At 39.4% G+C, this 16,712-nt stretch overlaps 1 protein-coding gene and 1 pseudogene across 1 annotated transcript; one reads left to right on the top strand and one right to left on the bottom strand.

Annotated features, from left to right (window-relative positions):
• Positions 1–16,712, top strand: part of LOC145515674 (uncharacterized) — a 189,202-nt gene that overhangs the window by 70,727 nt on the left and 101,763 nt on the right.
• On the bottom strand, positions 6,047–13,762 carry LOC145512382 (uncharacterized; annotated as a pseudogene). The gene is made up of 4 exons (XR_014058487.1): positions 12,709–13,762; positions 12,378–12,627; positions 7,272–7,568; positions 6,047–6,198 (listed from the first exon to the last, which is right to left on the bottom strand). The product of XR_014058487.1 is annotated as an uncharacterized LOC145512382 (transcript).

Below are 16,712 nucleotides of genomic sequence, written 5' to 3'. Positions count from 1 at the left end.
CAAGACAGGTTTGGCATTTTAAAAAGTCAATATAATCCACCATATTAACAGGTTGAAGAGGAAAAATACTATGATTAACTGCCTCAGAAAAAGTTCAATTGCTGCAGAAAAAGCATTTGATAATATCCAACATCCATTCATGATTTAAAAAAACATAATACCTCAGGAAGTTAGGAACAGAAGGGAATTCCTTCTATTTAAAAAAGAGCACTTACACAAAACCTATAGCTAACATAATACTTAATGGTAAAAGATTGAATGTTTTCTCCTGTGCTTGCACCACTTATTACTCAACATCGCACTGGAAGTAATAGCCACCAAAATAAGGCAAGAAAAGAAAAAAGGCATATGAGACTAGAAGAAAAAAACTGTCCTGGCTTATAGCCAACATGATTTGTCTATGTAGAAAATTCCAAGGAATGTACTAAAAAATCAAGCTTTTAAGAACTAATTAATGAGTTCTGCAGCAAGATCATAGATTACAAGATCAATATACAAGTTATTTGCAATCCATATACAAATTATGTTGATATTATAATCTATGACTTTGCTATAGAACTAATTATATTAATAATTTGTATACTGATTTGTATATATGTATATGTACACATGGAGAAGGCAATGGCACCCCACTCCAGTACTCTTGCCTGGAAAATCCCATGGACGGAGGAGCCTAGTAGGCTATGGTCCATGGGGTCGCTAAGAGTCAGACACGACTGAACGACTTCACTTTCACTTTTCCCTTTCATGCATTGGAGAAGGAAATGGCAACCCACTCCAGTATTCTTTGTATGTACTAGCGATGAATAGGTAAAAACAAAAACACCATTTATAACATTTCCAAAGAAAATGAAACACGTATACACTTATAAACCATGTATGAGATGTGTATGCCCAAAATTGCAAATCCTAATAAATCAATGACTATATTAGTTTTATAGGGCTCCATAACAAATTACCACAAATTTAGTTTAAAACAACTAAACTTTATTTTCGCACAGTCTAAAATCAAGGTATTGGCAGGGCCATGCTTTCTCTAAAGACCCTGGGGGATGATTCTTGCCCCTTCCAGCTTCTGATAGCTATTAGTAATCCAAGCTGTTCCTTGGTTTATAGATGCATCATTCCAACCTTGCCTTTCATTCCACATGGCTTTCCCTATGTGTTTGTGGTCACACTTCCCTTTTATAAGGATACTGGTCATTAGAGTTATGCCTACTCTAATCCAATACAATCGCACCTTAATTTGATTGTATCTGCAAAGTCTCTATTTCCAAATATGGTTGCATTCACTGGTACTAAGAGTTAAGATTTGAATATTTGGGGGAACACAATTAAACCCACAATAAAGACCTAAAAATGGAGAGACATGTTCATGGATTGGAAGACTCAGTAATGACATCAATTATCCCCAAATTGAAATTCTATTAAAACTCAGCAAGCTTTTTTTTTTTTTTTTGTAGATATAGGTTAGTTTATTCTACAGTTTATATGAAAAGACCTAGAATAGTTAAGTCAATTTTAAAAAGGTAAAGTGGGATGAGGATGAGTCACTTACCCAATATTGACATCCTATCAGTTTCAGTTCAGTCGCTCAGTCATGTCCGACTCCTTGCGACCCCATGAACCGCAGCACACCAGGCCTCCCTGTCCATCACCAACTCCCGGACTTAATGACAATAAACAAGACAGGGTGGTACTGGCAGAGGGATTGGCACATAGATCAAGAGAAAGGAATAGACAATCCAGAAATAGACATAAAACAAATATAAAGGCACAAAATCAGTTCAAATAAAGATAGCCTTTATATAACAAATAGTACCAGAACAACTGTGTAGTCCTAATGGTCCGGGAGCAAGTGATGAGAATGAAGACAGAACACAAAATCTGGTGCAATGGGTCAGAGGACCTGCAGCCACTCTAAGACTGAGGTGCAGAGTCCACTCTGAGTCCAGCTTTTATTCCTAATTCCAGACTACAAGTCTTTCTCAGATCTTATCTTTCTCAAGACACATGCTGTGTTAATCACCTACTCCTAAATGTCAGGGACTACACTGACATAGTCCAGATCTCCTGTGTTTACCCCAGGCCGTTCCCTCCTGGGCTAGTCTTAGGAACAATTAGCAAGTACATAGGCAGTGTTCATGCCTGGCAGCGAGCTGGTGTTCCAAGGTCCATGCTTTCATGAACCCAGTCATACTCCCTTCTGGGTCTGGCCTTGGGGTTTGTAACAAGGTGATTATTCTTAAAACATGAAAGATAATCATTAACACAGTTTCTAACATGCTGTGTTTCCAGGTGCTGTTTTTGTGAAATTTCTCAAGGCTGTGAAAATACATTGTTAGGAATTCCCACTACATCTCCCTCTTTTTGTTTTTGCAGTAGATATGCCATCCAAGCAACTTCTTTCTTCATCAATTCTCAGATGGTTTCTCTCATGCATCTGAGGACTAGACATAAAACAGTTAAAAATATACATCCTGATATTATAGTACCAAGCAATCCTCCTCCTAAAGTTTTAATCCACATCATGGGGTTAAGTTTATGTAAGCTTTCCTCAATTTCTTCAAATAAGTCAGTTTCTGGGAGTAATTATAAGTGAGCATTCTGCATATTAGAAATAGTAGCCTGTAATTGGGAAATATCTAAGGACAGATTATTACTAACAGGTCCTCTCAAATGTTTAGATAATTGATACCAAGTATATGCACTTTGATTATACATATGAGGTGTGACACAAAATGAAGAGATATTCCAATCACACTTAAGATGAATTTGTAATTTTAAATTTTGTACTTCATCCCCTAGTAGGAGAACTGCATTTTCTAAATCAATCAATCATTCATTAATTTCTTGGTCTGTGTGGGTTTGATTTCCCCAGGCAGAACTTGCATATTGGTGCCACTGCTGTGCAAATGAAGTCGTTTGTATAGTTTCATGCAGTGCCATCCCAGCTACTACTGTGGTCGTGGCTACAGCAATAATTCCAACAGCTGCTATAAAGAGTCCAATAAACCTTTTGGAACATTGTAGTACTTTCTTTATAACCTTTAAAAGAGCGTGTGTTTCAGGGGAGTCTTCCCAAGGTCTGGTTTGATTTACTGGAAGCAGTGATTAGAATTATAAAATGAAGAATTTAAGCAAGTATATAATTTGCAATCCTGGCAAGAAAGTTCTTGTACACTTTCATTGATAGAAACAGTTTCTTTCAAGAGTACATAAGGATCTCTCGTACAAGCCTGAATATAAAATGTCCAGTTTGTACTGGTATTAAATGTCAATGAATAATTAGTTTTATCGGAATAATGTCCATCCCAAATTTGGAATTTTTTAAGACTTAAAGCCAATTTTCAAATCTCTCCTTGCCCTCTTCCTTGATCCAATTGTGGAAAGGGAGGTGATGTGCCATTACCATGCCATATAATTGGATGATCTGAATCAGTGGTAATATTAGTATGGTCAAAGACTCTATGCACCTGCCAATGCAGCCTTTTGTGAGGATTGCAGAACTGATTTTGATGAGAGCAATTAGAGACTGCATACCCCTTAGGGGTATTAAAAAGCAGAGACATTACTTTGCCAACAAAAGTCCATCTAGTCAAAGCTATGGTTTTTCCAGTAGTCATGTATGGATGTGAGAGTTGGACTATAAAAAAAGCTGAGTGCCAAAGAATTGATGCTTTTGAACTGTGCTGTTGGGGAAAGTGAAAGTGAAGTCACTCAGTCATGTCCGACTCTTTGTGACCCCATGGACTGTAGCCTACCAGGCTTCTCTGCCCATGGGATTCTCCAGGCAAGAATACTGGAGTGGGTTGCCATTTCCTTCTCCAGGGGATCTTCCTGACCCAGGGATTGAACCTGAGTCTCGCTTCACCCTCTGAGCCACCAGGGAAGTCTGTTGGAGAAGCTGTTGGAGAAGACTCTTGAGAGTCCCTTGGACTGCAAGGACATTCAACCAGTCCATCCTAAAGGAGATCAGTCCTGAGTGTTCATTGGAAGGACTGATGTTGAAGCTGAAACTCCAATACTTTGGCCACCTCATGCGAAGAGCTGACTCATTTGAAAAGACCCTGATCCTGGGAAAGATTGAAGGCAGGAGGAGAAGGGGATGACAGAGGATGAGATGGTTGGATGGCATCACCGACTCAATGGACATGAGTTTGGGTAAACCCTGGGAGTTGGTGATGGACAGGGAGGCCTGGCATGCTGCAGTCTATGGGGTCACAAAGAGTCGGACATGACTGAGCAACTGAACCGACTGACTCACTGACTCCTTAGAGGACCAGTCCCATACAATTCCATAGGAACCCTTAATCAAAATTACTCCCTCAGTCCCACGGCAATTATCCCACTTAATACAATCTTGTTTTTCAGTCCACAGCTTGTGATGCTTGCATAAAGGTCTGTCTGATTTGGTATCATTATTGGGTTCTGAGTTGTTATAAGCAAAACTCCGACCAGAGAGAACATGTAACTGAACCTTAGTATAGTTGCTATTTAAAGAATCAGTGGACAGCCAGGCTTGCATAGATAATAAGACATCCTGTAGCTGGTCCTACACAAATTGGCCAGGATTCATACCTATAAGTAACATTGGAGGGAGTCCCTTCCTCTTGTTTAAAAAGAGGAAGGCATGTATCTTCAGGTCCTGGTATCCAGGAAGAATCATTAATATAAATGGGGATCATAGAATCCCCCCAACCAACGGGTTTTAGTAATGGGGGGTTAGGTATGTATGCCCAATAAGTATAATTTTTAGATGCAGCTGTTGCTAAGGGTATACTCACTGCGGTGGTGATAAGTGCAAACATGGCAACAGCCAGATTGTTAGCAGTGACAGTTTCCCCTTTATTTTCTAAGATCACCTCTGATTTCTGTGTTAATCTTTTAATTTGTCCCCAAGTGGGGATCTTGTTCCAATTTGTCAATGGGAGGGGAATCGTTATGTTTGTTTCAGACTCAGGCCCTTGAAACTCATTACTGGGGGGCTCCACGTCCTATGCGAAGCATCTCTTCTGTGGGAGTTCACTCATGATATGGTTTCAGATGATGTGAGGGAACCCAAACAGGTGTTTCTGAATCACCTGGCAAAACTCAAGTGAAACCCCTTCCCCAGGTCATCAGATTCCCCTAAGCCATGAGCGCATTACTGGATCATACCACCAAACAGGTGGTTTGGGGCGAATTTCTTTTTGTTCCTTTGTAAAATGTCATTCTGCTGCAGTGAAATCATTATCTTGAAGCAAAATATTTAGAGTAAATAATTCTTTATATAACTTTTGCTGTGGGGGAAGTGACATTCCATCTCCCTCTTTTTGTTTTTGTAACATTTCTTTAAGAGATATGTTAGCTCATTCTACAATAGCTTGTCCTTGGGGATTATAGGGGATTCCTGTATGATGTTTTATAGACCAAGCCTTTAAAAAATCTCTAAAAGCAGAACTAGTGTAAGCCAGGCCATTGTTTGTTTGTTTTTATATTTAGTGGGAGGCCTATAGTAGCAAAGTAACTATGCAAATGTGAAATAACATGTCTTGTATATTCTCCAGAGCAAGCAGTTGTCCAGATAAATTTTGAGTTAATATCAACCATGACATGCACATAAGCAAGCTTTCCAGAGGATGGAATGTGAGTTACGTTCATCTGCCAGATCTGATTTGGCTTCAGGGCACGGGTATTAACTCCCCCATCTTCTCTTGGAGTGGTGGTTATCACAACCATCTGACATGTAGGACAAGTCTGCACAACGTTAAGCTTGAGTCAAAGTGATATGAAACTTGGTTTTTAAACATTTTGAATTACAGTGTGTCAGGTCATAAAAGGCTGATGCCTCTGTAAAGGCTGTAAATAAAAGGGCATTGGCTTGAGCATTTATTTCTGTTAAAGGCCCTGGTAAATTAGTATTAGCCTAAATATGAGTAATGTAGAATGGAAACTGTCAGTGTCTAATCACCTGTTGTAAATTTGTAAAAAGTGTATACAATGTGGATGGGATAGTATCCTTAATAGTTGCTGTTTCTATATGTTTAGTGACATGTACAGAATATTAAGAATCAGATAAGATATTAACTGCTAGGGGAATATTTTGTAATGCATGTGTAACAGCCAGAATTTCTGCTTGTTGTGCAGAATATTCACGTGTTTCAATAACTAGCATAAATGCGCTTGCATATCCTGCTTTTCCTCGGCTAGTGCCATCTGTAAAAATGAGAGGAGCAGACGGAACAGGGTTGACACTAGTAATTCTAGGCAAAATCCACCTTGTTTGTTTTAAAAGCTGCAAGATAGGCAAATCAGGATAGTGGTTGTCAATTTGTCCAACATAGTCAGCTAAAGCTAGTTGCCAAGATAATGAATTTTGAAGAGAATGTTTTAATTCTTTGGAGGTTAGTATAGTGCAAATAAGGCAGGGATCATGTCCAGTACGCTGTTGAACACACTCTCTTCCTTTTAGAATTATAGTGGCTATCATATCTAAATAAGGGGTAGTAGATTTTGTTTGTGAATTAGCTAAGAATATCCATTCAACTATTAAAGGAGTTTGCATAATCAACCCAGTAGGGGAATGAGGGGTAGGAAAGACAAACAACTGGAAAGGCTCTAAAGGGTCTATTCTGTCTATTTGGCAGTTTTGTACAGGTTCTTCTATAATTGTTAGTTCTTTCTCAGCCTCAGGAGTTAGCTGTCAGGAGCTATTAAGCTCTGGATTTCCTCTTAATAGAGAAAATAAATGGGATAAACAATAAGTTGGAATCGCTAACTTAGGTCGAATCCAGTTAATATCTCCTACTAATTTTTGTAAGTCATTTAGAGTTTTAATTGAGTCTCGGCATACTTGCACCTTTTGTGGTTTGTTGTACAGGTGACTATATTTCCTAAGTACTGAAAAGGTTCAGTGTATTGTAATTTATCAGGAGGTATATACAAGCCAGCACATTCCAAGCATTTCTTTAGCTTTAAAAACAATTCCTGCAGGTTATCAATTTCAGGTAAGGCACATAGTATATCATCCATATAATAAATGATATATGCATGAGGGAATTGCTGTGGCACTGGGTGTAAAGCCTTGGCTACAAAATTTTGACAAATAGTGGGACTGTTAAGCATACCTTGAGGTAATACAGTCCATTGAAATCTTTTATGTGGCTCTTTAAAATTAATGGAAGGAACTGAAAAGGCAAATCTAGATTGATCATCAGGGTGTAAAGGAAGAGTGAAAAAACAATCTTTGAGATCAATAACAAACAAATGCCAATTTTTTGGAATCATACTAGGATTAGGTAGGCCAGGCTGTAAAGCACCCCCTGGAACAATAACAGCATTAACAGTTCTCAGATCAGTAAGCATTCGCCATTTACCAGATTTCTTTTGTATAATGAACACTGGAGAATTCCAAGGGATAAAGGACTCAATAATATGTCCCTTGTTAAGTTGTTCATTAACTAATTCATGTGAAGCCTCCAATTTGTCTTGTTTTAGGGGCCACTGCTCTATCCACACAGGTTGATCAGTTTTCCAATTAAGAAGTATGGGTGTGGGTGGAGGAAGATTAATATGAGCAGTGGCCACTATGAAAAGGGGGCAGTTTAAAATCTTGAGGAACCAAAGGATAAATTCTTCCTTGTTGATTTTTGCCCAGTCCCAATCCTGGTATATAACCTTGATTGAACATAATTTGGTGACTGACCTCACTCTATTCATTTGGAGGAATATGTATCTCAGCATGCCATTGTTCCAAGAGATCACAACCCAATAGATTGATAGGTATATCAGCAATATAAGGTTAGATAGTAGCTGGTTGTTTATTAGGCCCTGAACAAGACAATACCATAGCACTTTTAGTCCTTGTGCCTGTCCCAGACCTAAAATAGATATTGGAGCAGGCCTAGTTGGCCATGCTTTAGGCTAATGTTGAGAGCAGATAGATGATAGAAACATGATAGAAACATCAGCTCCAGTATCTATTAAACCTTGAAAGTTTTTGCCACTTACATTGACTTGACAAGTGGGTCTGGATTCCGAAATCTTTTCAGTGAGAAAAATAACAGCCTGGACTGTGCTTCCAAATCCCCCGGAGCCACGCTTTTTGTTTGAATGTCCCATATCCACATAAGGTAGAATTAAAAGCTGAGCAATTCTATCCCCTTTAGAAACCTTCCAGGGAAGAGTGATAGAGACCATAACCTTCAATTCTCCTTCATAATCATTGTCTATAACTCCGGTGTGAATTTGAACTCCCTGGGAAGTCAGTCCCGATCTTCCTAACGATAATCCAACTGTCCCTGTGGAAGCAGTCCAAATATTCCTGTTGAAATAATAGTTGGTGTCTCTCCAGGAGTAACAATAATATCCTGACTACTACTAATATCAAGGGCTGTGTTTCCTTGGGTTGCTAGGGATAATTCCATGACATGGCATGGTAATTCTGACTGTTGTTGCTGGCAGGAGTAGTTGGGAGACATTTGTGGCGTCTGAACAGGATAGGCTCCCTTGTTTGTTGGGGCTGGGAGCTTGCCCTGGAGGCAGTTTCCGGAAAGTGGGGAGCCATCCTTATGAAATTTAGAATGCCATTGATTTGTCCAATGATTTCCCTTTTTATATTCTGGGCAGAGGCCAGGGACATTCCCCTTTTGTGAATTACCTTTTTGAAAGTTCCCTTTTTGAACTTACATTCAACTTTTGTATGTCCACGTTTCCCACAATTAAAACAAGTGCTGAGGGAATTTAGAAAGTCGTAAATCGGCTATTGGCTCAAGCCATAGCCTGAGCTAATAAATCAGCTTTAAAGGATTCAGTTCCCACTCCCTGGCATAGTTTAACATAATCATTCAAACTAGCGTTTCCTTTAAAAGGGTTCATTATTTTCTTGCAATCAGTGTTGGCATTATCATAAGCCAACAATTGTAATATGACATCTGCCACCTCGGCATTTGTAACTTGCTGTTGGATTGCCTCTTGTAATCAGGCAATAAATTCAGTATAGGGCTCCTTAGGCCCCTGGAGAATTATTTGAAAGGAAACAGAAGTCTGGCTTTTTGACTCTATTTTTTCCCAGGTCCTCAAGCAACACCTTCGCAATTGTTCTATGGCTTGATCATTCATATGTATTTGATCTTGCACTCTCCCCTGTGGACCTATCCCCATAAGTTGTTCCAATGAAATAGGGATATTATGAGTGTGATTAGGTGTAGCCAGAGTCTCAGCATGATCCTGCCACCAAGTTCTAAATTGAAGAAATTCCCCTGGGGCTAGGACTGTTTTTGCTAATGTCCACTAACCTGCTGGAATGAGGCGATTGCCCTCTGCCACACCCTGAACTATTCCCACCGTGAATGGAGAATTTACACCATAATTTTGTACTGCTTGTTTTAATTCCTTTAGGATTTTAAAAGGAAAATGTTCGTGAATAGCCTCATAGACTCCATTAGGGTTGTTAGGATTGACACCAGGAGCTCTCATGAATAGTCACAGGAAAGGCAGTACGAAAAGTCTTCAAATCTCCTTCCCGTTGTGCTGGCAAAATTCCTTTCTATATGGATGAAAAATGAGGAGTGGGCATAGACTCTGGACTGAAGATGTTCCCTGCAAATGCACGTGGGTGGTGGAGGACAAGGGGAAGGAGGAGGAGGAAAAAATCCCTCATCATCCTCCTTGGGAGCCGAGGTAGCAAAGTTTTGCAGATGACTTGCCCTTTCCCTCAGACTCTACATATTCTGGACTTTGAAGTTTTTCAAGAGTCATCATCACCTTCATCAAAAGAATCAGAAGTCTGCAAAGGTTCCAGTACTGACTTAATTAACACCCACATACCCCAAATAGAAAAAGGGAGCAGAGTTCCTTTTGCATGTTCTTTCTTTAACTCAGCTCCAACCTTTTCCCAGACTTTCAAATCTAAGGCCCCTATTGATGGGAACCAGCAGCAATATTTATCCACTGCTTGCAACAATTCTAATAATCACCCTTCACTAACAGAAGCTCCTCCTGCTTTCAAGAGCTGTCTTAATAAACAAATATACGGGCGATAGTATTCTGCACTCTCAACATTTCCCATTTTAACCCTGATTAAATGCCTGAAGGACTTACTAGCGGGAATTTTCAGAGGCCTCTCAACCGTCCCAGGCTCTGCATCGCTGTAGTTTCTTTCTCTGGTAGCAGTCTTTCGCTCCAGCCCCACATTGGGCACCAATTATTGCCCTAATGGTCTGGGAGCAAGTGATGAGAATAGAACACAAAATCTGGTGCAATGGGTCAGGGGAACTTCAGCCTCTATTGGACTGAGGTGCAGAGTCCACTCTGAGTCCAGCTTTTATTCCTAATTCCAGACTACAAGTCTTTCTCAGATCTTATCTTTCTCAAGATACATGCTGTGTTAATCACGTACTCCTAAATGTCACGGACTACACTGACATAGTCCAGATCTCCTTGTGTTTACCCCAGCCGTTCCCTTCTGGGCTAGTCTTGGGAACAATTAGCAAGTGCTTAGGCAGCAATCATGCCTGGTGCCAACCCAGTGTTCCAAGGTCCATGCTTTCATGATCCCAGTCATACTCCCTTCTGGGTCTGGCCTTGGGGTTTGTAACAAGGCAATTATTCTTAAGAAAAACATGAAAGATAATCATTAACATGGTTTCTTAATATATGCTGTGTTTCCAGGTGCTATTTCTGTGATTTCTCAAATTTCTCAAGGCTGTGAAAGTACATTACTAGGAATTCCCAATATACAACTGGACACCCATAAGCCAAAACAAACAAGAATATGAAGCTAAAGCTTATAATATATGCAAATATTAACTCAAAATGGATCACTTAACTGCAAAACATAAAACCATGAAAACTTAAGGAAAACATAAAAGAAGATCTCTGAGATTTGGAGCTAGACAAGGAGTCCTTACAGTTGACACCAAAACCAAGATCCCTGAAAGTAAAAAGTAATAAGCCAGACCTTATCAAAATTAAAAACTTTTGCTCTTCAAAAGGCCTTGCTAAAAGGATGAAAAGGTAAGGTATCCACTGAGAAAATTTTTTGCAAACCACATATCCAACAAAGGACTAGTATCATCTAGAATAAAGAAAGCACTCTCACAATCCCAACAGTTTTTTTAAAAAAAGATACAACTAAAAAATGAAGGAGTAAAAGACAAAGGGGTAGAGATGGCAAAAGAGCACATCATCATTAGCCACTAGGAAAATGGAAATTACAACCACAAAGAGATTATCACTACACACCTATCAGAATGACTAAGGTAAAAAGTGGTGAAAAAGCCAAAGGCTGGTAGAGCTACAGAGAAAAACTGGGTCACTCATGTTCCTGGTGGAAATATAAAATGGAAAAGCCACTTTGGAAAATGATTTGTCCATTTCTTATAAGAGAAACATTCATTTAAAACTACTCTCTTAAATGTTTATACCAGAGAAATGGAAATTTATGTTCATGCAAAAACTTATACAAAAATGTTCAAAAGCAGCTTTATTTTTAAGAGCAAAATATTTCTCTCCCCTTAGGGGTCCCTTTTAGCAAGAATTTTGATTCAGAACAAGGTATAATTGCACACTAATTATACTAGAATGTTTTGTTCCAAAATGATTTATCTGACACTTAGTAAAAATGATGAAAGATTTACCTTGTGTACTGTATTTGTCTCTGGTGGCCCTGATGGTAAAGAATTTGCCTGCAATGTGGGAGATCTGGGTTTGATCCCTGGGTTGGGAAGATTCCCCCAGAGAAGGGAATGACAGCCCACTCCAGTATTCATGCCTGGAGAATTCCATGGACAGAGGAGCCTGGAAAGCTATTGTCCATGGGCTGCAAAGAGTCAGGCATGACTGAATAACTAACATTTCACTCTAAATGTATTTGTAAAGTCTCCTTCTCTTTTCTGTAATATGATTAAAACACAAAATAAAAGTAATCTTTACAATAAAAGGTAACATTTACTAAGCATTAACTATGTAGTTCACATTTCTATAAGGGTTTATATGTATTTACTCCTTTAAACTGCAGAAAACTATGATGAAAAATGTGATATCAATGTATTGTTAAGGAGGAAACTAAAACAAACAGGGATTAAGTAACTTTCCCAAAGGAACACCCAGACAGTAAATGGTGGAACTCAAATGATGCTGAACAAGAGAACCCTACCTTTTAGGGTTGAGCTCTCTCTCATATGAATCACTGTCTAGCAAAGATTGAAATATGATGGAAAGTAATTTTGCACTTATATTAATCTAGCCTTTTTAAACTACAAAATCTCTGAAGGTGAGTTATTCATGAATTTAAGTAAAAAAGGATACTCTTATTCATAATTTGAATTTTCTGATATTCCAAAGTTGAATGTTGTGGATAAACATGGAAAGGATTTACTAAATTAATTTTTCACACAGTCTTTCTCCATTATGAGGTTTCTGATGTTGAGTAAGGTGTGAATGACATCTAAAGTCCTTACCATATGCATTACATTTATAAGGCTTCCCACCAGAATGAATTCTCTTATGTTAAGTTGTGATCCCCAATTAAAGGCCTTCCCACATTACTTACATTTGTATGTTTCTTACCAGTATTAACTCTCTGATAGTAAGTTAGCTGTGAGCTACAATAAGTCTTACCACATTCCTTACATTCATATGGTTCCCAGTATGAAAAATCTGATGTAAATTAAGTTGTGAGGCACAAAATAAAGATCTTCCCAGACTGCTTACATTCCTAGGGATTCTCACCTGTATGAATTTTCTGATGTCAAGACAGTTGTGAGCCATAAGCAAAGGCCTTTCCACATTCTTTACATTCATAGGGTTTTTCACCAGTATGAATTCCCTGATGCTGATTAAGATATGAGCCACGAATAAAGGCTTTCCCACATTCCTAACATTCAAAGGGTTTTTCACCAGAGTTCTTTGATGTTCAGTAAGGTGTGAACCACAAATAAATGATTTCCCACATTCTTCACATTCATACGGTTTCTCACCAGTATGAGTCCTCTGATGTCGAATAAGCTGTGAGCCATAGTTAAAGAACTTTCCACACTGCTTACATTCATGTGGTTTCTTACCTGTATGGATCCTTTGATGTTCAGTAAGTTGTGAGCCAAGAGTAAAGAACATCTCACAATCTTTACATTTATAAGGCTTTTCACCAGTAGTCATGTATGGATGTGAGAGTTGGATGGTGAAGAAAGCTGAGCGCCGGAGAATTGATGCTTTTGAACTGTGGTGTTGAGAAGACTCTTGAGAGTCCTTTGGACTGCAGGGAGATCCAACCAGTCCATCCTAAAGGAGATCAGTCCTGGGTGTTCATAGGAAGGACTGATGTTGAAGCTGAAACTCCAATACTTTGGCCACCTCACACAAAGAGTTGACTCATTGGAAAAGACCCTAATGCTGGGAAGGATTGGGGGCAGGAGGAGAACGGGACAACAGAGGATGAGATGGCTGGATGGCATCACCGACTCGATGGACATGGGTTTGGGTAAACTCTGGGAGTTGGTGATGGGCAGGGAGGCCTGGTGTGCTGCGATTCATGGGGTCGCAAAGAGTCGGACACGACTGAGCGACTGAACTGAATTGAACCAGTAGGAAATCTATAATGTGGAGAAAGCTGTGAACCATAATGAAAGGCTTTCCCACATTCATTACATACATAGGGTTTCTCACCAGTATGAATTCTCTGATGTTCGATAAGTTGAAAACCACGAATAAAGGACTTTCCATATTCATTACATATGTAGGGTTACTCACCAGTATGAAGTCTCTGATGTTGAGAAAGATGTGAACTCTGTGTAAAGGCCATTCTACATTATTTACATTCAAAGGGTTTTTTGCCAGTGTGAATTCTTTGATGTTCAGTAAGGTGTGAACCACGAATAAATGATTTCCCACATTCTTCACATTCATATGGTTTCTCACCAGTATGAGTCCTCTGATGTCGAATAAGCTGTAAGCCATAGTTAAAGGCCTTTCCACACTGCTTATGATAAAGTTTTATTAAAGATAAAAGAGATAGAGAAAGCTTCTGACATAGAAATCAGAAGGGGGCAGAAAGAGTGCCCCACTGCTAGTCTTTGGCAGGAAGTTATACAGCTACTAGCAGGGTGCTAATTAGAGAAAGGAAATGTCTCAAAACTCACCGAGTGGCACCAGGTCCCTCACCCACAATGTACATTTTGAGATAACAATGGCACAAGGTGAGTCATCGCGGCCTATAAAATGATTGACATGAATCTTGAAGAAAGGCAGGTTTCCAAGCAAAGACATAGTCTCATTAACATAGCTTAAGATAACATTTCCATGAGTAAAACATACTGGTTTGCTAAGTACGTTCTGAGACTTAGGCAATGGACTTGAAGAAAGAGTCTAGGGTAAATACATAGTTCATTAACAAAGCTTAAGAAAAACATTTCCATAAGAAAAACACATTGGTTAGCTCAAGGTTTGAGAAAAGTTCAGGTGGAACCAGGTGTCATCATGGCAACACAGATTTTTAAAAGAAACCTCCTTTTAAATTTGTATATGAAAGGGAAAAAACCTGACACTTGAAGCCTATTTCCTCCGGTTGGAGACCCCTACCCTTCCTGCCTGTTACTCTCTCATGGTGTTATAGAGTGTTCTCATTTCATTCTTTTACATGTAGCTCTCCAGTTTTCCCAGCACCACTTATAGAAGAGACTGTCTGATGCTGGGAAGGATTGAAGGCAAAAGGAGAAGGGGGTGTCAGAGGATGAGATGGTTAGATAGCATCTCTGACTCAATGGACATGAGTTTGAGCAAACTCTAGGAGATAGTGGAGAACAGAGGAGCCTGGAGTGCTACAGTCCACGGGGTCTCAAAGAGTTGCACACAACTTAGTGACTGAACAACAACAACAACTTTCCTCCATTATATATTCTTGCCTTCATTGTCATAGATTAGGTGGCCACAGATGTGTAGGTTTATCTCTGGGCTTGCTATCCAGTTCCATTGAGCTATATTTCTGCTTTTGTGCCAGTACCATACTGTTTGATCACCTTAACTTTGTAGTATAGTCTGAAGCCAAGGAGCATGATTCCTCTAGCTCTGTTATTCGTAAGACTGCTTTCACTATTTGGGGTCTTTTGTGTTTTCATGTAAAATGTTAATTTTTTTTTTTTTTAATTCTGTGAAGAATGCCCTTGGTAATTTGTTGGGGACTGCATTGAATCTGTAGATTGCTTTGGATAGCAGAGTCATTTTCATAATATTCATTCTTTCAATCCAAGAACATGGTATATCTCTTCATCTATTCTTGTTATCTTTGAGTTCTTTTGTCAATATCTTAGTTTTCTGAGTATAGGTCTTTTGCCTCCTTAGGTAGGTTTCCTCCTACATCATTTTATTCTTTTCGATGTGACGGTAAATGGGACTGTTTCCTTAATCTCTCTGATCTTTTGTTGTTAGTGTATAGGAATGCATCTCTTGCTTTTTCAATTGAAATCAGTCCCTCTGACTTTTCATTTTGCTTAACTTTCTCTGCCTCTATAAATTTAGATGAAAGTTACCTATTGCAGTCTTGAAGGGATGTTCTTATGTGAGAGTATCCCTAGAGACTCTGCAGGTACCCAATGCCTTTGTTTGGAGAGCTGGATTTGTCACAGACACAAGTCATATCTTTCTTTAGGGTGTGCTGACAGCTATCACTTCGGTAGGAGGTGAGGTTGGAGATGGAGGGGCTAGAGCTTGGGCCGGGAGTGAGGTGTCCTCGGCTCAAGAGCTGTCACTGCCCTACTGGGGGCAGAATTTGATCCCAGGTTGTTGGAGCAGAAGTCCTGAGGGTCAGACCCAAGCTAGTTCTGTTTTACGAACCATGCCCCTTGCTTCAGGCTGGGGGCCCTGGAGCAAGGGGTCCCTGCATAGGTGCTTAGCCCATGTCAGCTACAGAGGTCTGAGCTGTCTCCAATGTGCTGCCCATGCATACACCAGCAATTGCTTCCCCTGCTCTGTTTAGATAAAGCCCTGAGTGCTGGCAAAGTTCATCTTAGTCTTTCCAATGCAGTCAAAGGTTTGTTTTTTTTTTCCCCCTTCCCTATTTCTTCAACAGGGTGCTGGAATCTCTCCTCAGGAAATCTGAACGTCTACAAAGTGTCTCTCACCTGTGGGTGTCTGCTGAAGTCAGCACTCTCCAGGTTTACCTTAAGTGCAGCCAAGAAGGACTGGGGCCAGTTTATAGACTCCTGCTGGTTCAACAACCCATTATACCAAGAACTATCTGCCTATAACATGATATACACAGGTGGGTGAGACTCCTCTCAAGTCCACTGGGCTATAGTGCTGGATCCCACAAAAACCTCAGAGGCAATTTGTTTGTGGATATATGCCAAGTTTACTTGTGGGTATCTTATGCACCATGAGGCTAATGTTATTTTTCAGTGTTCAGATTTTTATGAAAGAGCTATCCTATTTTTAAAAGTTTTATGATTTATTTTTGCCTTCTTAAATTTACATTCTTTATTCTTCATTAAGATGAATTATTCTTGTTCAATAAGGGATACATGTAGATCAAACTTTTTCTATGTTCACTTACATAAATGTCTTTTCCTCATAATAATGTCTTTGATGTTGAGTAAGATAGAGATCACAGTTAAAACTTTTTCCATAAATAACAAAGACTGAGAAGATAACAATGATGATGGCTAAATTAACCAAGTATTTATTATGTGATAGGCACAACTGTAGAATCCCCATAATTTGCTTCAGAACCACACTAA

Source organism: Giraffa tippelskirchi, chromosome 7, assembly GCF_054371585.1.
Source record: "Giraffa tippelskirchi isolate mGirTip1 chromosome 7, T2T-mGirTip1v1.2.pri, whole genome shotgun sequence".
NCBI lineage: Eukaryota > Metazoa > Chordata > Mammalia > Artiodactyla > Giraffidae > Giraffa > Giraffa tippelskirchi.
Note: the sequence above shows the minus strand (reverse complement) of the source record. Positions and strands in the feature narration are given on the sequence as shown.